Raw genomic sequence first — 26953 nt, 5'->3', positions numbered from 1 at the left:
GTTTCAGAATAAAAAGAAAAGTCATTCAGTTTCAGAATAAAAAGAAAAGTCATTCAGTTTCAGAATAAAAAGAAAAGTCATTCAGTTTCAGAATAAAAAGAAAAGTCATTCAGTTTCAGAATAGAAAGAAAAGTCATTGTAAAACGCAAACCTCGAAAATGAGAAGGGCAGAGCTGCAAGACATCATGCTTTGTCTTTTACAGTCTTTGATGCTTTGCAAGATTTTGTAATGCAAAACAATTTCCGAAAAATATCTCCATCAAATAAAGCTGACATCATATTTGGTGTAATTCACTCAGACAAATTTCTCCACGAGAAAGATAAATACATTTTTAAGCAAGTCACTCAATTATCCAAAATTAATTGAAAAATAAAAGGTCTAACAATGAAGCATTTTATTTTTGCTTAAATAACCAATATCAATGCTCGGTAAAAATAATAACTTCAGCATATGAAGAAATAGAAAATGCAAAGGAAGAGAAAGAAGAATTTGATTGACTGAGATAATTACAGGGAGGAGGAGGAGGAGGAGGAGGAGGAGGAGGAGGAGAAAGTGGTAGTGGAGGAGGTGGTGGAGGAAGTGGAGGAGAAAGTAATGAAAAAAATAAATGGGAGAGCCGAGAGAGGAAACGAGAAAAAGAAACCCGCTGAACTTTAAGCAAATCCAAAGTGATTCATCGGCCGACTCTTAGACAGTATCATTAACCCTCGTTCTTCCTCGCCTCTCCTCTTGCAAAAACCACACCCCAAGAATAAATTATGATAAGCGTGCCCCCCACCCCCAGCCACCTCCTCCTCCTCCTCAGCCGTCTTTTTCCCCCTACCTTCATGTACGAAATAAAGAAGAAAAAATGCACTGCTACCCCCATATGACCTTTTCATTACACTCTCTCTCTCTCTCTCTCTCTCTCTCTCTCTCTCTCTCTCTCTCTCTCTCTCTCTCTCTCTCTCTCTTCCTGCGCAGACCTCTTATCTATGTCTCCTAACATCGTCTGAAATATCTACTATACTATAGGCGTCAGAATAGTATATGTTATACTAATACTTCTAGACCCTCCAACTGATAAAAATAAAGAAAAAAGTAAAAATAAAGAAATTACAATTTAAAGAAGAAAATGAAAATCAATAACACGTCCACAATTCACTTCTACCTTGAGGTATAAACCATTACAAAACCTTGCACACAACCTCTCTCTCTCTCTCTCTTTCTCTCTCTCTCGAACATGGCCGAACCCTACAATCAATGCTTCACCCAAAGGTCTGATTATGTGTCTAGGGAGGCACATCCGAAAAAATGGAGAGAGAGAGAGAGAGAGAGAGAGAGAGAGAGAGAGAGAGAGAACGTGGGGGGGGGGACTATCCAGTGACCTAACATTCATCATATCAGCCATCATCAAACAGGATTTGTAGTGGACTCTTCGTCAAATCATATTTGCTCTCGCCGTTCTAAACCGCCCAAAACTCCATCGCTGCTGCATTTCTGTTTAATACACAACAAACTTTTTAATTTATTCTTTTTACATCACTGTATGGGAAGATATATATATATATATATATATATATATATATATATATATATATATATATATATATATATATGTATATGTATATGTATATGTATATATATATATATATATATATATATATATATATACACACATACACACACACACACACACACACACACACACATATATATATATATATATATATATATATATATATATATATATATATATATATATATATATATATATATATAATATATCTACCAACGATAAATGAGAGAGAGAGAGAGAGAGAGAGAGAGAGAGAGAGAGAGAGAGAGAGAGAGAGAGAGAGAGAGAGAGAGCACTCTACCCGTATTCTTTAGATCTTGATTCTACCATTCCATTTTCATTCCCATACCCTAAGGTCAATCTCCCTTCCCCCTCCCTTATTACGACACCCTCCCGCCTAACCCCCACCCCCATAATCCAGGACCAGCCGAGTCCAAGACTGCAGCAACTCCCTTGGTCGTCACCCAACGGCCGGGGAAGCACTTGGACCGCCCCCGAAACTTTCCTAAGCTCCTAAATACCTGGAGGGCCAAATAACCTTAGCAAAAGACCCAGCGTACAACATCAATCCCAATTAACCCTATGTATATGATGCAATGCAATCAAGCAATCGGATTCAGCAATCAATCAATCAACCGATCGATCAACCAGACTCATTCACAGAAGCGATAATAAAAGCAATAATAAAAAGAATCACCAAATGTATTTTTCACTCTCTTCGCCCCAAGCCGTCCCTCAGAGAGAGAGAGAGAGAGAGAGAGAGAGAGAGAGAGAGAGAGAGAGAGACCAATGTATTCTTCACTCTCTCTCTCTTCTACCCATACCGTCCATCTGAGAGAGAGAGAGAGAGAGAGAGAGAGAGAGAGAGAGAGAGAGAGAGAGAGAGAGAGAGAGAGAGCTGCAGATCGACATACAAAGTTTTTAATGACGTTTCCAAATATCCGAGCGTTGGCCCGTCGGAATAATTAGTTTTGCTACGCTAGAAATCATAAAAAAATTTAATATGCTAAAATAAAAGGGCATGGAGTCATCACCCGGTATCATTACCATCGGTCGGTAATCATCACCATATATCGTCATCACCATCATCATCATCCACGCCCCTTCATCGCCATCATTTATCATTATTATTCATAAAATGAATGCTGTCTTTACTGTTGTAGCTTATAATCATCGCAGATAATATTACGATTCATAATTCTGTCATTACTATTCAATGCTTATTCTTCAAATTATACAAAAGCGCTAAATCACAAATATCAATACTTTTTGTTATGAAACCCAATCGTTCTAAAGATTCTGTATATTAGTAAAAAGTGAATAATCATTATCAATAATATAACAATGAATAATTATGACTTAGCAAAATTACCACAATCCTTCGTCTAGTGACTCTAGTCTATAAGCCAATTCACAACCACGACAAACAAGATATAAAAAATGTCAATGAAACAAAACAAAGGTCCCACTCGAATTGTCACGACTCTTTCTCCACCACAATCACCAACACCAACCGCCACCTACAACACCATCACCAACACCTACCACCACCAAAGCGCCTCCCTCACAGCCCAACAATGAGGAGGACCCGGGCGAGTCGAAACAAAAACAGAATTCTAGACACAACAACAACTCAATCAGAATACCCGAGAGGAACCCCAATCACTGGGCTTATATTTCCAAAAGAGTTGAAGCAGCAGCAGTGATAAAACGAAAAACAAACAAAGGAAGAAAGAAAGAAGATGGAAGAAGGAAGAAGGACCTGACTGCCTGCCTTGCCCGGTGGAAGCGACGAATGCTTCGCATTGCATCTTTACAAGACGGAAGTTGTGGAGGGGAAGAGAGGGGAAGGGAAGGGGGAAGGGGGAGGGTGGGAGAAGAGGTTCGTTAAATCGTAATCGTAAGGTTTTGCCACATATATACAAACACTCATTCATTTATTTACTGAGAGAGCAGGGGAGGTGCAGGGCATGGGGAAAGCAGAAAAGGATGGGGAAGGGGGGGTGGGCGAAGGGGAAAGAGGGGGAGGGGAGAAGAGGGAAGGGGAGGAAGGCGAAGGGGGAAGGGGAAGGGGCGAAGGGGGAAGGGTGGGAGAAGAGGTCCTGTAAATAACAATCTTTTGCCATATATATATACAAGCATTCATACAAATATTTACTAAGAGAGAGAGAGAGAGAGAGAGAGAGAGAGAGAGAGAGAGAGAGAGAGAGAGCTGCAGGAGGCGAAAGGAGTTTTTAGTACCGGGCCGTTAGGGCCGAGCTACACCAACTTCAGCAACACATGGATTGTAACCACCATTAATCCTCCGAACACCGCGCAGGGATTACCGAATAACGACTCTCTCTCTCTCTCTCTCTCTCTCTCTCTCTCTCTCTCTCTCAGCACGAGGACGTGAAATCTACGGGATGCGGTTCGTGATAACATTTTTATTAAAATTATTTGACCTAAAACAAAGAGCTCTAACCATTATAAGCTTTGCTTGGACAAGCTCGCGCGCGTTATTAATATTAATAAAACAATGGCTACAGTAATATTCAGAGGAGCCATAATACAAAAATACTTCTTTAAGATGCAAGAAAAATATATTGTTCATGGATAATTATTGAAAGAAACGATATTATATTGCTTCCTAGCATAAAGCTTACATCATTCCCGTAGATTTTTATATCCCTAATTCAGTGTACAAGAGAGAGAGAGAGAGAGAGAGAGAGAGAGAGAGAGAGAGAGAGAGAGACCAGCAAAGGTTGAGGAGTAAGTTGGCGTCCCATGAGGCGGTTTGCACTTAACTGACACTGGCACACGTAAGTGCAATAGAGTGCCAAACACACTACTGCTTGCTGTAATGAAGGAAATATCCTATTTTGGCGTCATAATTTCGGTACTTAAAATGGTAGTATTTTAATGAAAGCAATATTCATATAGGCGTTTCTATATATCTTTCTATTAGCACTGATACTGGAATTGTTAAATGTATGTAATACATGTATGTATGTATATATATATATATATATATATATATATATATATATATATATATATATATATATATATTGTATATATACACATGATATATATGCATGCATATATAAATATACTAATTATACTAGTTCGTTAACCTTATATACTAACTGGACTTTTAAAGAATATCAAATGAGGAACGAAAACCTGATGCTTGAGAATTGAAAGTCAGGGCAAAAGTTACCCAATTAAATGTGTTAACAATAGGGGCACTGCGCATGCGTCAGTTGTGTTGAAAATATTAATTCATACCTGTTTTTAACAGGATGGAGAAAGAAACTGAAGCAGGAGTTAAAAGATTCACTGGGTAGCCAGCATACGGAACTTTAAAATCCCCTTCTCATGGATTTTCTGAATTAATTCGGGAAGGCATTTCACACTGTCCACAGACCAATATTATGTTAGGTCTTGCGTCACTATGATATTCCCGCTATATATTGTCACAACTTATATTTCCACTTGAACAAGTGATTCATTCTCGGTGATGAGGGCGACACTTCATGTAGCGTCTGGTAGATTTACAAGGTGAATTAACAATTCAGAGGCGAAATTAAACCAAAGCTTTACTTCATGTAAATTATGAACAAATATATAAACAATAATTACAAATTATCACTTTATAACTGTAATAAACACAAGAATCATTAGCCATCGGATAATGAACTCAAGACTTAGCTGTTTGGAAGTTAACATTTCCAAGGATTAAATAGAAGAAAAATAAGAGGTCATTTCAATAGCTATGTACCGTGCAAATAGCAACCAATAGATGGCGCTGACAACAGATTACATAATGATAGAAGGGCTATTTACAATATGTAAACCTATTTGAAATTATCCATGAACAAAGTTGATGGGGTCTTGTCCAGCGAACGGGGAATTAATAAACATATAAAGTATATAAATATATATATATATATATATATATATATATATATATATATATATATATATATATATATGTGTGTGTGTGTGTGTGTATAATATATATCTCATCAAAAATGTAAATCAAATAGACGTTATTGTGAAACATCCATTTTAACAAAGGTCACTTCCATCGTAATGATGTACGTACACAAAACTTCGTTATACTAGACAAAAGTAAAAAATTTTTAAAGCCAAAGGGTGGGGGAGGGGGCAAATAGTGATCTGGATTTCGGAAATACAATTTGGAATCAAGTCGACAGGAACAGGATACAAACTTCCGGGGAAAACAATTTCCTTGTGTTCGTTTACCTGACGAAGGCAACTCCTTTCCTCTGATACAACGAGGAAGATGACACTAACGTTAATTATTACGGTTTAATTTATACATCTATGGAAATGTTCTTGTTTAATCAAAATTGCGTCATCGAAAAATTATTCAATGCTTACAGACGGAAGACTCCTCTGCTTACGACAAAATATTTAAAATAACTAATATTCTTTCTCCAACTTCAAATATGCACAATCGAAAACTATCATATGCTACAAACGAGAGAGCAATTGAATATCTGCAATTAAAAAGTGAGATTGCAATAAGAGAAAAATAAGCTACGGAGCCTACGTACACGACAGACAATCTACTCTCAAGTAATTTTTTTTTTTTTTTTTTTGATTCATCGAACTCCCCTACTACCAAGGATGGGAGAACTGACAAAACCTTATTCCTCTATAATGCTTAAGACAGAAATAAGCGACATGGTAGATTTGATTTTGGCGGTTTTCTAAATAAATGCAGTGGTTCAGGAAATTATACGAATACACACATATATGTGTGTGTGTGTTTGCGTATGTGTACCACAAGTAGACTGTGCCCTCATTAATATTCTATCACTAATTGTAAAGTGTACTCGTTCACAACATTCATTATATATCCCACCATATCAGAATAGCGAAGGAACTAGAAAATTTAGGACAACAGAAGCAGAAACTCACCGCTTGACAGCCTCTACATTATTCGTGCTCTTTTGAACAAAGACTTCATGTTCACCCGGCCTGGCTGGACCGCGGCTGATCAGACATGTACGTATGCTTCAACTATGCGTGTATAAATAATGCAGAATGTCAGTGATCCAGTAAATATTTTTCATATATATATATATATATATATATATATATATATATATATATATATATATATATATATATATATATATATATATATATATATATATATATACATAGGCTATAAAAAAATAACGTCTCTCTCTTATGTGAATACTTTTCAATATGCAATAAAATATAGACAAACAGATGATGTACTTTTCCTTTTCATTACATCCTCACAAACGTACAGAGATAAATCTATATTTAATCAACGTGTAAAGAGGGAGAGAGAGAGAGAGAGAATGTAAGACGAAATAACGAGTTAGCTCCCAACATGCTACAAGCATACGCAGAACTCCTAGCCCCAAGTCCAAAAGAGAGAGAGAGAGAGAGAGAGAGAGAGAGAGAGAGAGAGAGAGAGAGAGAGAGAGAGAGAGAATATATCTAAGGCTAAATAACGAATCATCTTCCAAAATGCTACAAGCATACAAGCAGAGCCCTCAACCCCAAGTCCAAAGAGAGAGAGAGAGAGAGAGAGAGAGAGAGAGAGAGAGAGAGAGAGAGAGAGATGCTGCTCCTGCTGCATTTCAGCACGGGAAGGCAGTACCAAGTTAATGAAGCTGATGCAGAGGATGCTTCACTGAGTACAGCAAACATTTCTGAACGTGAACACGAAACTTGAGCCTCGAACGAACGGTTTGTTCAACAGCCATGTTAAATAACGGGGAACGGAAATTAGACGGCGCTGCATATCGTAAATCGTACCTTGAATGTTTAACAACAAATCTTTGTAAATTTTTATTGCAATGTACTTGATATGCTCGAATTTAAGTGGATATTTACCAAGAAGATTAACATAAGGGTGTAATGCTTAAGAGATCTTTTTTTCAATGCGTGGATATTGTTTTACTTATGCTTAAACAACTATTTAACGGTTTTAAATCAAATAGAGTATGTGATTTCCTATCGTTTGGACACTGCCACTGACGAAACAAATAACAGATAACAGCACTCCATATTCTTATTTCCATAGTCGCCAATTAATCAAAACAAAGCTGAATTATTGTAGAACATTAAACCAAACGCCTTTATCGTTTCCTGAGTAAAATAAAAAAAAAAGATAAACTCTAGGTGCGCAAATCTTCGAGGTGGAGGAAGGAAGGAAGGACAAGACCACAGGAGGAGGAGGAGGAGGAGGCGGAGGATACGGCCTTTCCTCTCTAGGCAGCAGCAGGTTTTCCGGAAGTTATGCTCCTACCACGCTCCTCTGCCGAGTCATCTAATGGTCGCACGAATGAGCTTCCCGTTTCAATCTTTATTCACCTTGTTAAAGTCAAGGAAATTTCCGAATATCTGGCGGCTCCACTTTTTTTTTTTTTTGTGGGGGGGTGATGGCCCACCACACCTCCGAGGTAGAGGAAGGGATTCAGGATATGTCAAAGGGCATTTCTAAAACGATAGCAACGTCTAGGATCTTCTCTGAAACCTTCGCAACGGCCAGCCTTAGATTTGGTGGCCTAAACAACCCAATTCTGAAAGAGGAATCAAAGAATAACAGAATTATATTTCAACATCACCTAATAAACAGCACAAACAGTGGCGATCTTCAAGACATCTAAGGAATCGTTTCAACAACACCAAGTCTAGAGGAGGCCTAGTCCAGTTTGGAAAGAGGAACCAACCACTAACAGCAATATATCTAGAGGTCCTCTAAAAAGCAAAAGCTCGACCTAGAAAGGTAACCCAACAATTAAGTAAATGAAGGAGTCATTTAAAATGAACAGAAAGTGTTACTAGTATGGATGAATGGATTTATAGTTTTCAAGACCAACCATGGTCATTGAGCGTTGTCATGGAATATACCCACACATCCCACCGCGCTGGAAAATAAAACCAAAACCGATATAAAACCAAACCAATATCAAAAAAAGAAAAATAGATCAAATTAAATAAAAAACAGAATTCTAAACCCACAAGCCCGAACCTGTATCGAATGTGACCCTTCAATTGTCTTCTTCGAACCTGACAATGTCTGTCAATGGAACCACTGAAATGAATGCGTGGAAAAGAGGTCGAAATGACCTATAATATTAATGTGTCGCTATTAATATATCGCCAGTCCCGCACTAATGCCCAAAATGAATGCCCCAGCTTCTAACCTTTCAAAATTGGAAGAGCTCCTATCCAGCAATAATAATAAAACACGTTTTATAATTTGGAATACTAATGCGCAGTTTAATGTATAATCCGCGATTAAATTATTCAACGCCCACCGTATGAAATATGTAAACGCCCTGTGGGTTGTTAAATAAAAATTCTCTCTCTCTCTACAGTATATATATATATATATAAAAATGTATGTACAGTATGTATGTACCATACGTATATATGTTCCAGCATAACTCTGAAACACATTGAACAAGTTCAACCAAACTTGGTATACATATGAATTAATATCTTGAAAATAATACTGTGGGGGTAAGACATCACTAGCACCAAAGGGCACCAAAGGGAGTGGTGGTGGGAAGGGCTTCCCTGAAACGGAGCTGGTTCTGCCCGTAGACTTAGTAACTAAATAAACTCTGCGAATTTATCATACCTCGTTTCGGTATACATATGACTTACTATCTGGAAAAGAATACTAGGTGGGGTAGGACATCACTGGCACCAAAGGAAGTGGTGGTGGGAAGGGGTGACATCTAAAAATAACCGAAAACGACAGATGTTGGTATCTAATCCATAGTTTTCGAGATCGTTGGGATGAATGGTGACACTCCCGATGCCCTTTAAGCCCAAGTTCAGCCCCGATAGGGAGGGGTGGGAAGTGGTGAAAAATAAAATGTCAAAAATGACAGATATTAGTGTCTAATCCATAGTTTTCGAGGTCGCTGAGATGAATAGTGACACTCCCGATGCCCTTTGAGTCCAAATTCAGCCCCGGTAGGAATGGGGGGTGAGAAGGGGTGAAATATAAAATGACAAAAATGCTGGGCAATGCAATTGAAGCAAATCTCTTAACAGGAAAGGGAGAGAGTGAGAGGGAGGGAGTGAGAGAGAGAGTAGAGGGGGTGTTACGGAAGAGAGAGAGAGAGAGAGAGAGAGAGAGAGAGAGAGAGAGAGAGAGAGAGAGAGAGAGAGAGAGTTTATCAGTTGTCATTCAGTTTTCCCGGGCAGCGCCGGGTTGCCAAGCAAGTATATAATAATTTCGTGGGTAGTGGGTTTCTTAATACAAAAATCTATTTCTCTATGCGTTTCAACATCAAGCTGTTTCCGTTAATAAGGGGTAGCTTCACAGAAAAAGAGACTCTTCGGTCAATACTATATTCATGCTGTCGCTACTGAATTGTGGGTGAAAGTCCAGCCCAAAAAACTTCCATAACATTAGCATATTCATACCCTATAAACAGATGAATGTTTTCTAAGTATCTCTACATTTCTCACCCTTTCAGTTCGTCATACGTCGCATACACTGTAGAAACAATTCATCTCGACAGATACAACGTATTTTGTTTTTCATTCCAATTCATCATTCACACTTCACTTACATAAAGGAGACTTGGCTCAACAATATCTTCTGTGACACGCCTTATCCTACAATCAACTGTTATATTTACAAAAAAAATACCTGCTAGATTGAACTGCTTCCATTCGACCATTTTCTATCTCAGTCATCTGTATCTTCACATCTACACACACACACAAAACACACACACGCACATGCACACACACACACACACACACATTATATATATATATATATATATATATATATATATATATATATATATATATATATATATATATATATATATATATATATATATATATATACATACATATATATATATTTATATATATATATACACATATATATATATTGTATATAAATGCATAAATAACATAAATACACATATGTCTATGCATATGTAGGTTTTATTGGACAACAAACTCTCTCTCTCTCTCTCTCTCTCTCTCTCTCTCTCTCTCTCTCTCTCTCTCTCTCTCTCTCTCTCTCTCTCCCCAAAGGCCTCCCTCCTTCAACGCGCCCACTCGGTCCAATCATCGATCGAGACGAGAATTTGATCCTAAAAAGTTTTTAAATAAGATTAAGCGCAGATCCCGCGAGGGGTATAATCAACCGAAGACTGTTCGGTGGCCCCCAAGGCGAGTAATGACGCTGCTGAAGGGATTAATCATAAGGAGAGCCATCTCTCTCTCTCTCTCTCTCTCTCTCTCTCTCTCTCTCTCTCTCTCTCTCTCTCTACATTTCCACAGATCGTGTCGTAAACGGAGCGAAAGGGAAACACACCGAATGTCATTTGAGTCTTACTACTTGTAGCACTACAGCTACTACTAATATTACCACAACTACTAATATTACCACAACTACTAGTATTACCTACCACTATTACCTACTACTACTACTACAGCTACTTCTACTACAGTACTACTAAATGCTGGGATATAAGTACTACATCCAGAGAGAAGTAGAGAGTTAAACCCGATACCTTTCAAAGCCAGATGACCATCAGCAGAAGCATCGAGGAAATTTAACAATTCCCATTATGAAGAAGAATATGAATTTTAAAAAGGTAAGGAAGATGAGTAGTAGAAGGAGGAAGAGAAGACCTAGAAGAGACGCTGGCACTACAAAAACTGGCAATTCTTTCCTTCCAAAATCTTGAAAGGACAGCAAAGGTCGCAGCAAGGAAAATCGTGATGCCTCAGTGGGCAAATTAGTACCACTTCAGCCTACTTCTGTGAAGAGTTTCTATTCATCACCAAATCTCCAAGAGGGAACTCCTCCGTCACTCACAGACAGGCACCCAATATATATATATATATATATATATATATATATATATATATATATATATATATATATATATATATATATATATATATATATATATATATATATACATATACATTATATATACAGATATATATATATATATATATATATATATATATATATATATGCAAACACATACGTGCATAAACAACTTTACACACGCAGCAGAAAAAACAGGAAAGTCAACAAACACGCAAATACGGTGTAAACACCCGAATACCTATACAAAATCCAGTGTATACACACGCGTAGAGTGAATATACACAAGTATACTGTTGGTGTACAGCCACACACGCACACAAACACACACACATATGCACACACATACCACGGGCAAAGGTTATGTGCTTAACGGTTTTGCAATCCTATTTTTCCCCTGTCAAATAAACACCATAACCGCCATTTCCTTATCTATCTGCGAATCCCAATAGATTTTCAAAACAGCGAAATGTTGCACCATTTCCACTTCCGACCCTCCCGATATTTTTTCCATTAATATTATAAAAAAATAATATTGCTTTTGCTCGCGCGATCATACCGAAAACTTTTTAAATAAATATGGAGTTTATACGCATGCAAATGTATTTTTGTTTATATAAGTACTCGGGGATAAACAGATAAATCTGGTTCCCCAACGGACGGACGGCCAGACGAAAAAATAAAAAATAAAAAATAAAAATACGGACAGGAGCAGGAAGAAGGCCATGCGCGTGCCTGCGAGTGCGCATGTGTTATTTCGTGAGCAGCTCCGGTCACAAATAATACGGAATATTGAACCGACGTATTTTCACAGCGAAAAAAGTACTTCCATCACGAAGCACACTTGGTAAATATTTAACCGTAAAAAGGAGTGGGGAGGAGGGGAAGGGAGGGGAGGGGGGGGGGGAGGGGAGGGAAGGCTGAATTTGTTGCAGCTCATTCTCTTTTATGAATTATGCATAAAATTAATCGAAGCAATACCGCCTCCTCCCCCATCGCAAATTAAAAGCAATACGCTCGCGTCCACAATGACTGTCAATAACGAACACAGTAATTGATATTCCGAAATGAAAATACTCTCTCTCTCTCTCTCTCTCTCTCTCTCTCTCTCTCTCTCTCTCTCTCTCTCTCTCTCCGTCCCATACCAAGAAGGTACGTCTAACATCCATTTGGCAAGTGTTAATAATGGTATTAGGGAAAAACTCCTTAAAAAAAGGTAATAAAATAACAGAAATAGGTGGAGAATAATTTCACATAAATATGAATCCAAGTGCAGTCGTGTACTTAATGTCATTAAGATTACGACTGATTTAGTATATGTCATGTTCCACACGAAGTGTTTTGTACCACAACCTCTGGTATCTTGCCACGAAGATGAAAGCTTGAGCCAAGTGGAGAGAGTACTGATACTGTACATTTTATGTACTAGAAGCGGTTTATACGATTCTGAATTAAACAAGTTTTTGCACGACGAAAATAAACACACCACTAGATTAATTTCACTTTTTTCGATATATCAAGAAGCCTTTCTCTCATGGTCTATAAAATTAAATATAATTTATAAGTCTGCTGCAGTCTATAATGCAGATCCACAATTGATCATATGATGTCAATTTTTATCATATTTACTAAACAAGGTCAAGGAAATTAAGCTGAATAAAAAATACTTGTGACTGACTAAAAAAAGTGTTTAGAACAGAGGACTCCTATCACCATCTGTTTATTTTACGTGACTGAAAATTCCAGCATTTTTCGTGAATAACACCAAAAAAGAATTTACAAATTTTCATTACCAAAACTGAATTTCACCTCCACTTTCGGATAAAGTAAAATTTGTCGAAGGAAATAAAATCCTTCTCAAACGGCTGTAAAAACGAGATGAACAAAGGAAGGCAAACCATAGTAGACAAAATGAATACTGTACGTATGATTTGAACACCGGGTACAACACAGATCTTACCTCAGCATGACATTGCAAGGCGTCGATGGCCGTTGTTATTTAAACGCCAGTTTGACGTAAATCAATCAATCAATCACCATGACATTGCACGGTGCAGAAATTAAAAAGAACAAACATTACACACGATGTAAACGAGTACTTTCAGGAAATTACAGAATACTGCAGACAGGCCACTAGAAAACAAAATATTCATAGTCTTGGATCAAGACACAATGTAAATCATACTTTTAACATTCTAAAAGTGCTACAAATGGATCATTTGAAAAATATTCATCTTGGATCAACTCAAATAACTTGTGCTTTAAAGTCGCATATAAAACGAAGCCCATTTTAACAGAACTGTTAATTGCAATTCTCCTTCTTTAGTAAATAAAAAAAAAAGGAAGTCATTAACTAATCAAACGATTAAGCTGAAGTTAAAAAAAAAAAAGAAGGAAAAATTCTGCAGCATAAGAAGGGATTCGTTTCCTAGTCTTTCGAGGGTTCCAGGACCGGAAACGACCTTTGCCCGAAGCGCCATCTATACTTGCCAGTCGTTAAAAAAGAAAAGATTTCCAGCGCAAAGTAAGAACATCTTGGAATGTAATTGTACCAATACATCGCACGCAAAGTTGTCATTAGACAGTACATGAGTACGAATTTAACTTGGAATAACTTTTCTTTCAACATAATCAAACAACTTTTTAACATAGAAGATTGTTCTGAATGAATGAAGTTTCTTTTCCAGAAAACATTCCTGAATTCCTCATACTAAGTTGTTTCACTCAAGGAATGAAATGGTTTTCCATTAAGTTTATATTAGGCCGGTACCAAATGCCCTCAGGTACAGAGAAGCGTTCGGTATGAAGAGAACATTTGATGATGCACTTGCGTAAATGACATCAATATAGCTAATTCATGCGTAATATTTTAATAATAAGAATGCATGATTAAATGAAAGTGAAAATATTTTCATTTCTTTTGGAATGATTTTAGGACAATATTAATTTTCGCTTCCCAGTTTATGCGAGCTTCTAAACCTTTGTTTTTTCTTCAAGAGAGTAGGTGTGGAGTTTACGAAGTTAACCATCCAAGAAAAATCACAAATATTTCACCTATTGCTCCTACTGCAAATGCCTAATCCTGGCCCAAAGCCCACCGATATAGTAGAGGGTCGTCTCTAAAAACATACAAGTTGCAAGCACCAGCAAAAGTAAAGGAAGCAGAAAGAAGCTTTAGCCAGATAATATCATACAGGCGAGACTTCAGGTCCACAAGTCGACTGCATGGAAGCTGTTTAAGTTACAGCATGAACCGCAGCTTTGAAATAAAACACGAGTTCACTTTGCAGTGAGAAATCTGGAATCTGTCTCAGCTCTGGTTGTGCAAAATGATTCCGAAAACAGCAAGATATAGGGCCACAAAACCTTCACAAATAGATCGGGAACAGGTCGTTTTGGGGGTGTCCGTTTAATGATGATGACCATGATGATTTCTTATTTGGGCCAGAAGAAAAGGATGTGAATTTTGTAGGTGGGGGGAGGGCTAGTAGCAAAAAATTGCCCAGGAAGTGCATGATCTTTGATTACAAATAACAGGAAATATAGCAAAGGATAGATAAATTGTTAGTTGAAAGACCAGACTATTGGTTGACTTGGGCAAATGACAAATCACCCAAATTGTAAAGGGTCGTCTCAGTAAATATATAACGATCATTCACCATTCATATACAGTATAACTGATCTTTCTTCGATGGGATTTTTAACCGATGTAAGGCATGTGAATTACAAACTCAAAAACCAACAGATTACATAATATTCAAAACGAAAACAGAACTTTCTTACTTTCGGAGTTACTTAACCAACTTCCCCCATTCCTCGTCCATTTTTTAAACTCGGCAAAGCTCGACAAACCCCTGAGTTACGATAAGACAACAAACTCCGATAGACGTCCTTCAACCGCAAGGACGAACAAATGAACCCTTCTGATTCCTAAACGATCAATCGAGGAAATAACTACACAGACAGATTGGGAATTTTGTACCTACCTCCCCCCTTCCAGCCTCTCCCTCCCTCGCCCTACCCCCATCGCCCCCCCCCCCCCTTCAAACATCCGTCTTAGGTGCTAAAGTCATCAGCAAACAAAGAAGTAGCAAATCACGGGGTGTCCCTACTACTGTTACCCTACACAAGATAGCAGCCGTTGTTACTACACGGCTCGATACGCGATTTCCAATTAGGTAGGCCTCTGTTATTAGAGCGGTTGTAAGGGAAGGGGGGGGGGAGACAACAACACTATAATGGGAGGTGTATTATATGTGAGTCTAGGAGTGGATGGGCTGACGGGGGATAACTCGAGATGGTGGTGTAGGACTCGGGAGGGGAAGCGAGTGGGAGCCTGGGAGGAAGGGAAAGAGGGTGGGAGGGGGAGAAAGACTGCTGGGAGACAGGAAAGGAAAGGAGTGGTTGGCTGGTGTGGCTTGTATCCCAGGAGTACAAAAGAGGTTGTCTACCGTCAAATTAAAGTGATTGATCTGCGGAGCGTCGTTGCATATACTCTCCGCCCTGATTCTCCCTCGCTAAAGCTGAGGTAATTGCAGTATTTGTTACCCGTCCAAAAATTACCGCCATCCACCACAAAACACACACACACACACACACACACAAAAGGAAGATCCCGAGCTCAGCAATAATAACACCCTCCTTGGGTCTCCAACTTTAGTTGCACATGGAAAAAAATTCGTTCTCTCTCTCTCTCTCTCTCTCTCTCTCTCTCTCTCTCTCTCTCTCTCTCTCTCTCTCTGCGTTCCTTCAAGTAACAGTGCTCTCTCCTCCAGCTTGGTGGAAACTGAGGCTGGCTACCGCCCCCTCTAATTTCTTGGTTTGTGTCCAAATAACTATCCCATCCTTTTCTCATTCAGGGATAAATGAAACGTCACCTGGTTACATGAAATCTTTTCGTTAGAATTTCAAACAAATAGGTTGGCGAACACCACCCCCCCCCAACAAGTAAATTCCCTTGTGATTACCATTCCAGAGGACCTCTCTCTCTCTCTCTCTCTTTCTCCTTTTCCTATCTTTCACAGTCTCCTCTTCTATTATTTCCGTTCCTTTTAGTTCTCTCGCGCCCCTGTTCTATGCCCACGCTTTCTTCAAAATTAGATAAGGTGATCTAGTTAGGGAGCACCGACGCATTTAAAAAAAAAGGAAAAGACCGAGGTTTTTTTTCCCCGGCGTTATTGCCCGCTCTCCATTTTTGCCTCGGTAAACAGGGGAAGTCATACTTATCGCTAATGACAAAAAATGTCAAAAATGTCATCAGTTGGGTAAACATCGTTACTCCGGCTGTCGCTAACGATGGCACTGGAAACGTTACTAATTAACGCCGGTGTGCGTCGCCCCTTAATGGCTCGAACATAATACAAAGGCATTACCAATTGGCGTGTCGTATTACCTACCTTTGATACATTCCAGCGCCGAGCCCTTCCGCTCATTAGCTAACCGGAAAGGCAACTTTGTTGGGTCAGATCTGCCGTGCTGGCATAAGGCCAGCTTCGTTCAAAAGTAACGAAAGGAAAGGGCGTCACATGATAGTGTGGTCACTGCTGAGCACAAAAAAAAAAGTCTTACAACCACTGTGTTACCATGCTAATTAAGCGAGGTTGGATAGTCAGTTACACAGAAGGAAGAGAAGAGATGGAAACCTTTTCTTTCCTCGAAGTTAGAAGAGACGACAACCAGTTCCTCAGGTTAGAAGAAACGGTAACCAGTTCCTCAAGTTAGGAGGAAACACAACCAGTTCCCCTCCCTATACCCCCGCTTATCTCCCACGAGGCACAATATATGGCAAGCACCTCCTCGCTTCCTTTCTTCCAAAGGAGAAACAAATGGCAGTCCATTTCTCTCTTTCCTTCCAGAGAGGAGGAAACAAATGACAGACGGAGTGCAAGCAACAATATAGAAGGCATTCCATTGATCTCGTGCTTGCAAAGTCTCCTGCTCAGACCTGTCGCTATCAGTCTCCGCTGACTAATAAGGCCTGGAAGACCCAGGACTAGGTGCTGCGAAAGACCAAAAGCGGCGGGTCTAGTCGACGCAAAAGGACCGACTGCTCATGACTGACTTTATATGGCTGAAGGATTCAGCCTGCGCTACAACAGGCTGAATGACATTTATATCAACCTGGTTACACGAATGTCATTCCATTTGATAATCTTCTCTTTAACTGGAAAAAGATCATCATAAAAGATGATCTCAACCCAATCATAACTCAAAAAAGATGAACTGATATTAATAGAAGATTATCTTAACCCGAAATAACGCGAATCATCAACCGCAACCCGATTTACCGAAGATTATCTCAACCCGAATTGACTGGGGGCGCTCCAGACAATTGAGAACGACAGGAATTGAAAAGATGACATTGTGAATTGACGTTCTTTAGAAAGCGCTCTGGCATCTGCAACACTTGACTTGTTACAAATTCAGAATGCTTAATAAATGAATAAAGTAATGATAAATAACAATGTTAAATAACAGCCATGCAATAATGATTTTCATTAGCTATTGTGGTGGCTATATTTAACCACAACTACCAAACGATATGACCCCCTCACATCATAAAACAGGAGTAATTATGTTGAAAGAATTATTGATAAGCTTGTTAACAAATAATTAGTACATTTGGTTACAAAATGGTTGCAACTTACCTGTATCCTGCCTTCCTCATATAAGTTACCAGTACCAAGTCTTAGAGTAATGACTTACTGATTGATTTATGATTACTAAAACTGCCGTCACGATCTTGGAGCAAAGGAATACAGTACTGTGTTTGTATCCGAAGACCTGGCTACAGTTTGGTCGAATTACCGGCAGCGTTTTTAACAGGACAAAAAAAGAAAAATGTATAAACTGAAAAAATCTAAAAAATAAAAATGGAAATATGAAAATCATTCCCATTTAAAATACCTACAACGGTGAACCATTTAAAGACCAGAAAATAAAGGAGTTATAAGTTCCTGCGAGACTCTTTTCCAATCGGTACTTTATCATCCATCGGAAATTTACGGCAGTTTTCACCGTCGACGAGTGTAACGACGAAATCCCCACCCCCTCCCTCCCCCTCCCCACCACGGCCACCCCTTGGGCGCTACCGTATAATTAAATAGAGTGACCGGGCGTTTTAACGCATCATTATTTACGCGCCTGGCCTGTCTTCTTTCCAGCGATGCTTTTAGCCTGGATCCAGTACGATTTGAGTTGATTTTGGGGCTCTCTTGTCTCGCTCGCCACTGACAGAGGGTTAAATTATGAACAAGAGAGTCCTTGGAGACGAAAATAATATGATAAATTTATAACAAGAGACACTTGGAAATTATGAAAAATTTATAACGAGAAACTACTTGGAAATTAAGACAAGTTTATGACGAGACACTTGGAAATTAAGAAAAATTAATAACGAGAGACACTTGGAAATTAAGAAAATTTATGACGAGAGACTACTTGGAAATTAGGATATTTTTATAACAAAATACTTGGAAATTAAGAAAATTTAATACCGAGGGACACTTGGAAATTAAGAAAAATTTATGAAGAGAGATGACTTGGAAATTAAGAAAATTTATAACGAGAGAGTGAAATTATAAACTAGAGAGTACTTGGAAATTTAATAATTAGACAAAATTTATAACAAGAAAGCACTTGGAATTGAAATAAGGCAAATTTATAACAAAAGAGTGCTTCGAACTGTAATAACATGAAAAATTTATAACAAGACAGCACATGGAAATTCAATAATAAACAAATTTATAACAAGAGAGTACTGGAAAACAAAATAATCAGAAAAACTGATAACAAGAGAGTACTTGCAAATTCAAAAAAAAAAAATTATGATCAGAATTTAACAGTGTAAAATGTATATCATGAAAAAAAAAATATAACAAAAAATAAGCAAAATAAAGAACCATGGCAGCAATCTATAGAAAATGTAAAATGTACAATGATAGCGAATAAAAAATAAAATCTATGAATGTGAAAAGAAATGAAGCAATAAAAATGCATAACCATGGAAGCAAATGAAAGACGATAAGAGGAAAATTAAAAGATATTAAAAGAATAAACAATAACTGTTACTGTTACCTAACACACAAAATGTATTATCAAAGGCTTAAGGGCACAGCTTTCCAGATAACTGATGGATTCCATGGTATCCGTCCGTCTGAAATACTTTAAAAGGGGAACCCCCCTTTTTTTTTTTTTAAGAAATGCGATAAAAATGTCAAAAAGAAATAGTGGTCGTCTGTTAACTTTCCTATTTTAAACCTGACAGTTACTAAAAAAAAAAATGCCGAGAGAGAAAACACTAGAAAACACGTTTAATGGAAAAAGAAAAGACACGTGATAATTTAATGCCTTGGTCGTTGGTCGATGTATACTTGGATACACACAACACGTGTACGTAACTTTATTTACTTTTCGTCCACACAAGTTAAAGTTAAGTATACCTTAGTTTAACCAAACCACTGAGCTGATTAACAGCTCCCTAGAGCTGGCCCGAAGGATTAGACTTATTTTACGTGGCTAAGAACCAATTGGTTACCTAGCAACGGGACCTACAGCTTATTGTGGAATCCGAACCACATTTTAGCGAGAAATGAATTTCTATCACCAGAAATAAATTCCTCTAATTCTTCATTGGCCGGTCGGAAACTCGAACGCGGGCCCAGCAGAGTGCTAGCCGAGAACGATATCGACCCGTCCAACGACAAGTACAGACACAAACGTGATATATATATAATACATATATATATTATATATATATACATTATATATGCATATAATGTATACATAAATATATATATATATATATATATATATATATATATATATATATATATATATATATATATATATATATATATCAATGAGCGTTCTCCCCACAGGTATACCAAACCAAAATAATTACGGTACTTTTCACTATGTGATCAAAGTATATAACTTGCCATCATGCTGCAGCTGCTACTGTACCTTCCAGTACAACAAAAATAAGAAATAAAAACTGAACGAATAAAATGCCATAAAGTAAAAACGAAACCCGAAGCTCTTTTGGCGACTTCCGAGCAATTAAGTGAAATATATCGCTGCTTTTAATCGGGCAATGGGACTCATTGGGAAGGGGAGGGGGAAGAGGAAGTGGAAGGGTATTTCGTGACAGGGCGGGGAAGGGGGTTTGGAAGGGTAGTTTGAGACTGGGGGAATGGGAGGAGGTTGGAAGGGTATTTCGAGAATAGGGGTGGGGAATGGGGAGGGGGCTGGGAGGGTATTTCGAGACTGTGGGGTGGGCGGCTGGGGTGGGATGGGGTTGGAAGGGTATTTTGAGACTGGCATTGGGGAGAGGGGGGTTGGAGGCAAAGAGTGACCCCCTTTTCTCAAAACGACCTCCAAATAGCATCTACCGAAGCCGTCGGAACTTTAAGAGAGATATGACGCAATAAAAGCGGCGCGACTTGCTTTATGACTTCGACGGAGTCGCAACGGCAAGGAACCGATCAGAAGCCATCAAAAGACACTTAGGGAACGAACGCCGCCCAGGATTTACGTCGCTTGGTAGTCAATGCTGCGTCCCGCCCAGCTGCCCCGCGCTCATTGACTTTTCCGCGCTAATTTCTGACGTTCCTTACCGGCTGGCGTTCCTGATTTTACCCCTTGACGAAGTAGCAGAAGAACACGTGCTCTTTGCTCATACTTTCATTTTCCTCTTATCGTCTTTCATTTGCTTCCTTGGTTATACATTTTTATTGCTTCATTTATTTTCACATTCATAGATTTACTTCTTCAGTCTCTATCGTGGTACATTTTACTTTTTATTTTTATTTGCCTATAATTGATAACGCAGCCATATGATGACGCCAAAATTAACCAAGTTAACTCAACTATCTATACAAAATAACTACATGCATCCGCGTAGATGTGAGTATGTATAGTCTCAGGATAATGGTAACTACATTCAACTTATTACAATTCCATACGAATCCTTCGTTAATTAGGAAGTCCTCCTACCCCTCCCCTGGGCTTGTAAAACACACAGCGTTAATCCTACCTTCAGGAGGCCAAAACACAAAATCATGTCAGGCCGTTATGACCTGATCTTGTAGGGAGTCCTTTACCTTCAACTTTACAGTTTCTGAAAGCGAGTCTGCCGCCATCATCGTCGTTGGGACAAAAATCCTTTGGTGGTCATCCTAAAGCAATGTACTGTAGTTGCACCTTCCTTCCAGACTCTTCAAAAAGAGATGTATGTATGTATGTATGTATGTATTATGTGATCTCATCAACAGGTTCAAGACCTGGCTATTCAACACCCAGTCTTTCCTGTTCAGGCAATATTGGTTTTAGCAACAATTAGTAAGCGAATTTTGAACTTCCTGTTACCCTCTTTAAGAATAGGCACCAAACTACGTTCTTTAAAATTCTTATTCCCCGGCATATCTCTCTCTCTCTCTCTCTCTCTCTCTCTCTCTCTCTCTCTCTCTCTCTCTCTCTCTCTCTCTCCCCAAGTCCTGGAACCGCGTAAAACCAAGTTACTTCATAAAACTTAAACCTCCTTTCAACATTATGAAGCTGCATGGCTTCTTTCTCCCCGGATCAAGTATCTCCTTTTTCTTTAAGATTGTCGTGGGATCTAGGAAAGGTAAAACCACAAAAGAAAAGGAAAAAAAAAGGAAAAACCGAAGTTGAAAGCAGAATACCGAAGGATATACCACTAAAAGGAACCATGAAATGCATTAGACTGTACTTGATGGCGCCACATGAGGACCGCCATCACCAATTTTATCTTTTATAATAGTGATAACTGCTTGCTTCTGATCCTCTTGTAATCAAAGTTATTTAATAATTTATATTCTGTATTAAGGTTATTTAATAATTTATATTTTGTATTAACGTAATGGAATGATAAAGTTAATTGAATCATTTGGTGTGTGTGCGCGTGCGTGTGTGTGCTTGTAAGTGTATACCAATCTGTAGGTATGAGGAAGCTGACATTATCAAGAAGATGAGTCATCCGTAGACAAAAATTTAGAGGAAATGAAAGTTACGGTGGAAGGAACTTGTACAGCAAAAAAAAAAAAAGTTCAGTGAATAATAATAATAATAATAATAATAATAATAATAATAATAATAATAATAATAATTATTATTATTATTATTATTATTATTATTATTATTATTATTATTATTATTATTATTATTATTATCTACTTTATTCTTTTCAGTTATTTTTCACATACAAATCAGAAATCTCTGACGAATGAACGCAACTCTAAGAAAAATCTTTGGAAGCTTGAATTTCAAGTCAATGGCCCCTTTGGTGAGTTTGTTCCATATGAATAAGGTTCATCTTTTGAATAATAATAATAATAATAATAATAATAATAATAATAATAATAATAATAATAATAATAATAATAATAATAATAATAATACCTTTTATTGTACTAAACCGGGCAAAAATGGACAGGTCTTGCTGTTTGATCAAACTGGCCTTATGCCCAGACAGAGTTCTTCCTCTTGTGATCACCCCTGCAGAATAATGACGAGGCGATACCCTGATTTGCAAATGAGAAGTCACTTTTCGTTTACACCGAGGGCACGAGGGCCACAAGGTGACCACGAGGTGAAATAATTGGCACCTTAACAGGCACCTTAATCATCTTTGGGCCCTTTCCAGACGAAAACCCGAATATGCTATGTAAACACGGAGCCGATAAAACACCCCTGGCCTGATTTACTGCCCCGATTCCGAAATTTGAAAAGCACGACGAGGCAGTGCAAGAATGCAAAACGGGCAATGCTATTTGCATAAAGGATTAACAGGGGACCCTCAACCAGCTTTCAAATGGCACCCCGAAAGAGAGAGAGAGAGAGAGAGAGAGAGAGAGAGAGAGAGAGAGAGAGAGCCTTTTGTGTATACCTGGATTGGCCGAGGGTACCGAAAAGGAAAAGAGAGAGAGAGAGAGAGAGAGAGAGAGAGAGAGAGAGAGAGAGAGAGAGAGAGAGAGAGAGAGAGAGAGAGAGCTGTCTATAATGCATACGAAATCACGGCCTCGATAAAGAAAAGGATATCCGCTATGGTAATTCAGACCTGCCTCCACCAACAAGGTTGGGGGGGGGGGGGAGAGACGGACTTCTAAACGAAGGATGTAAGGGCGGGGCTGATGCTTACGGCCGATGGGTTAACGTCTAATAAACTTGGAAGGTTTATAGTTTCTTTTATGAAAATAGGTGCGTTCTCAAGAACGTTTTCATTGGCGATCTGTCCGACCAACTCGATATATTTAAAAACGATCTTAACACATTCTCCTGCGGTGCTTTGAATGCCTAAGACAACTTCAGCGGCGAACGTACGGAGTACTGTATGCACACAACTACGACTTAACATGAACATGAAAATAATAAATAGCTCATAATCCTTTTTATGTCGGCAACAGAAAATGGGAATACTACATCCCAGCACTCCTTAAAAACACGCAATCACCCAAAGCATTCAATAAATGGGAAAAGGCACAGAGAGAGAGAGAGAGAGAGAGAGAGAGAGAGAGAGAGAGAGAGAGAGAGAGAGAGAGAGAGAGAGAGAGAGAATTATCACGACCATTATGTAAGCCAAATTAAACTGTGAATGTAAGCTCTCACACATGCATGAACATTGCAAAACTTCTATCAGAAAGACATACAATGAGAGAGAGAGAGAGAGAGAGAGAGAGAGAGAGAGAGAGAGAGAGAGAGAGAGAGAGAGAGAGAGAGAGGAGAGAGAGAGAGAGAGAGATCTTCGAAACAAGGCTCGTCACGGAATATCCCGACCAGAAACGAGTGGATAGATTTTCTCACGCATGATTGCCTCAGATGGTACCCATGCTTGGTTGCTCCGCATACCAACCAACGCGCTCCAAGAAACCGACATGTACTAAGCTGTGGCTACTACTACTACTACTACTACTACTACTACTACTACTAATAATAATAATAATAATAATAATAATAATAATAATAATAATAATAATAATAATAATAATAACAACAACAAGAGGAAAAGAATGGAAAGTACCGACATCTACGAAGCTGTGCTGTTGTTACTACTACTACTACTACTACTACTACTGCTGCTGCTGCTGCTGCTGCTACTACCACTATAATAATAATAATAATAATAATAATAATAATAATAATAATGAGAGGAAAAGAATAGAAAGGACTAACATGTATGAAGATGTGACTGATACTGTTACTCCCATTCGTAATACAACAAAAACAACAACAACAACAACAAATAATAATATAATAATAATAATGGAGAAGAAAATCCACAGTTATGTACATGTACTAATATTTAAAGATAAATAATAATAATAATAATAATAATAATAATAATAATAATAATAATAATAATAATAAGAAGAAGAAGAAGAAGAAGAAGAAGAAGAAGAAGAAGAAGAAGAAGAAGAAGAAGAAGAAGAAGAAGAAATGGAAGAATAGCTGCGTTTGCTATTTTTGTCCTCTGTAAGTGATACCACTACTAATAGTGCTCACTTTAATACCAACACTTGTGTTCACACAATAACAGTTATGTCACTAACATTACTAACACTACAGTATTGCAGCTGTACTCTGTGATTCATTTGTTAATTCTGATGACAGCGTTAGTCTACCTCCAATACATATTTTCTAATACTTTTCAAAAGGAATGTAACAATAGATCTTCTTTCTTATCACTGGACATCAACAGAAGATTTAAACAATACAACAGTTAATCATCATGATTCCTCATCAGAGAGAGAGAATAAAAAAAGCTTAACTCTGGGTCAGAGAGAGAGAGAGAGAGAGAGAGAGAGAGAGAGAGAGAGTAAATATCAATATAAAAAAGCTTATGAGTCAAGAGAGAAAGACGGAGAGAGGAGGATTCAATAAAAATCATAACACAAAGTTTAAATGTATCCTTGGAAGAAAAGGAGAGAGAGAGAGAGAGAGAGAGAGAGAGAGAGAGAGAGAGAGAGAGAGAGAGAGAGAGAGAGGGGGGGGGCTCAAAATGTATCACAGTCAATAAACTTAAATGTATCCCATAGAGATAGATAGACAGACTCAAAATCGTCCATCAGAGCGCAGATATGAGTGTAAGGATCAAGAAAATAATCATAAACAGGTTTTAAAAAATTAGAAACTCTATAGCTTGTAGTTCGCACAGAACCAATAACCTTTCCAAAATAGCACTGTGTTTCACAGCCAGGCAACGATCACGGACAAGACGAAGACAGTAGCACACACACTTTCTCTCTCTCCCTCTCTCTCTCTCTCTCTCTCTCTCTCTCTCTCTCTCTCTCAACAGGAATGATTGTTAGTTTTTCCAGTTGTGATTTATTTTGACCTCTATCTCTCAATCTTTCTCTCATAGTAAACTGAGTTTCCGAAATCCGATTCATTTTGATCTCTCTCTCTCTCTCTCTCTCTCTCTCTCTCTCTCTCTCTCTCTCTCTCTCTCTCTGAGGTGAATTGAAAGTTTTGTCTAATCTGATAAACGTTGATCTCTCTCTTGCCTCGAGTGAATTGGAAGTATTTTTGATTTTGAATAATTTCCACCTCTCTCTCTCTCTCTCTCTCTCTCTCTCTCTCTCTCTCTCTCTCTCTCTCTCTCTCTCTCTCAAACACAACCCCGAAACGATCCAAAGACCTTCTCTTTACTTATTCCTTGTGATGCATGTGTTATTTGGCGGGTTTTGCTTTATCTATTACGTGAGGCGAATCTAATGCTATGATGGCCCCCTTACCCCGACGCCGACTAGCGGGAGAAGAGTGCGGGGGGAGGAAGAGAGTCGAGCAAGACGCGATTCGCTTCATATCACAGAGGTAAACAATCACGGGGACCCAGACGATATTTATTTCTCGGACGTCATGCGCGCTGCCGGAATGACACGCACGCGCGCAAGAAAATGATCTTTGCGATGCTTGGAGGAACCATGCAAACATACACTACAAATGTCTTCAGTTCGGAACGTTGTCGGGGAATGATCTGAGAACGCAAAAGAGCGTTTGTACGTGGGATAATCTGAAAACGTTTCAAGGAATCATACAAACAAGCGAGAGCCGTCTGCAACTCAGGACGTTTTTGTGGAAGAATAATCTGCAAACGTTTCAAGGAATCATACAAATAAGCAGAGCAATTTTCAACTCTGTGAGTTTGTGTGGAAGGATAATCTGAAAACGTTTCAAGGAATCATACAAACAAGCGAGAACCGTCTTCGACTCGGAACGTTTGCGTTGGAGAATAATTCGACAACGTTTCAAGGAACTATACAAAAAGCAAGGGCCGTTTTCAACTCAGAACGTTCTGAGGAAGAATAATCTGCAAACGTTTCAAGAATCATACAAACAAGCGAGAGCCGTCTTCAACTCAGGACGTTTTTGTGGTGGAATAATCTGCAAACGTTTCAAGGAATCATACAAATAAATGAGAGCCTTCAACTCAAAACGTTTTTGTGGAAAATAATCTTTAAACGTTTCAAGGAATCATACAAACAAGCGAGAACTTCTC

At 38.4% G+C, this 26953-nt stretch overlaps 1 protein-coding gene across 4 annotated transcripts in view; it reads right to left on the bottom strand.

The window, feature by feature from the left end:
• Positions 1-26953, bottom strand: part of Rbp6 (RNA-binding protein 6) — a 1287678-nt gene that overhangs the window by 949034 nt on the left and 311691 nt on the right. The window lies entirely within an intron of this gene.

This window comes from Macrobrachium rosenbergii, chromosome 16, assembly GCF_040412425.1.
Source record: "Macrobrachium rosenbergii isolate ZJJX-2024 chromosome 16, ASM4041242v1, whole genome shotgun sequence".
Taxonomy (NCBI): domain Eukaryota; kingdom Metazoa; phylum Arthropoda; class Malacostraca; order Decapoda; family Palaemonidae; genus Macrobrachium; species Macrobrachium rosenbergii.
This window is presented reverse-complemented; position numbering and strand designations above follow the sequence as displayed.